Genomic DNA, 1,017 nt, shown 5'->3' on the forward strand with positions numbered 1-1,017 from the left:
GGCTGTGTCCTCAGACTCCACTTGTATTGCTGTATGCATGTTGACTCTCATTTTATTGCAATAAATTACTCAGAGACCACTGTAGTGAAGAACTGTTGTGATCAAGTATTTCTGCACTTTAATAGACATGGAAACGTTTTTTTTTTTCATCAGAACTTGGCGATGAGAATGGGATCCGCTGTTGGTTCATTGAACTGGCCTCACGATCGCTGGCGACTGGCCATTGGGACGACCTAACAGGTGTCCTCCTCCAACCTTGGGACAAAAATCCTTTGGAGTGACGGAAGGCCGACGATCAAGGTCAAGGGAGATCAACCACATGCGGATTCTGGACAGACACCACGCTGCAGAAATACTGTGATGTATTTTTCCAAATTCTAAATTTTAATTAAGATTATTATTTGAAATCAAAGCTGTTAGTCAGTGGGAGAGACGGTCATTAAAATAATGTAAAAGTGGTTAGACCGCAGAGAAGAGTTGGACTCTTCGTAACTGTGTGTGGTTGGACCACCACAATGCAGAGTTTCGGTTCTGTTGAGTTAGACCCTGTACTGAGTGTGCACTCGCACAGTTTAGAAATAAACTATTAAACTGTTGGACAGGTTTTACGGAAAAGGGTCAGAGCAAAAATGACCGTCCACCTCCTTGATCAATTTGTCAACACAACGGCTAAAACTATGGACAAATTGGCCTGAAATTTATTCACGAATGGCCTCACAAAGGGTTTCTTGTGGTGTTTCTTGTGGTGATGGGTATTTTAGTTTAAACCAAATTCAAAAGTTGAAGGAAAAACTTAAGATCACAAAAAGTGAATTAGCAAAAAAATAAAAACGAGAAAAAACACATCTGATTGAGCAAATATTAAAAAAGCACTTGAAATGTTTAAAGTTGTGAAAGGAGAGAAAAAGACTCCAGTGAGAGTTCTGCATGTTACAAGTTGATAATGAGTCTGAAAAAAACAAACAAACAAAAAAAAACATGGTCAGAAATAAAAAGAAAGTAGAACAGACTGACACC

The sequence above is a fragment of the Austrofundulus limnaeus genome, unplaced genomic scaffold (genome assembly GCF_001266775.1).
Source record: "Austrofundulus limnaeus strain Quisiro unplaced genomic scaffold, Austrofundulus_limnaeus-1.0 Scaffold145, whole genome shotgun sequence".
NCBI classification, from domain to species: Eukaryota; Metazoa; Chordata; class Actinopteri; order Cyprinodontiformes; family Rivulidae; genus Austrofundulus; species Austrofundulus limnaeus.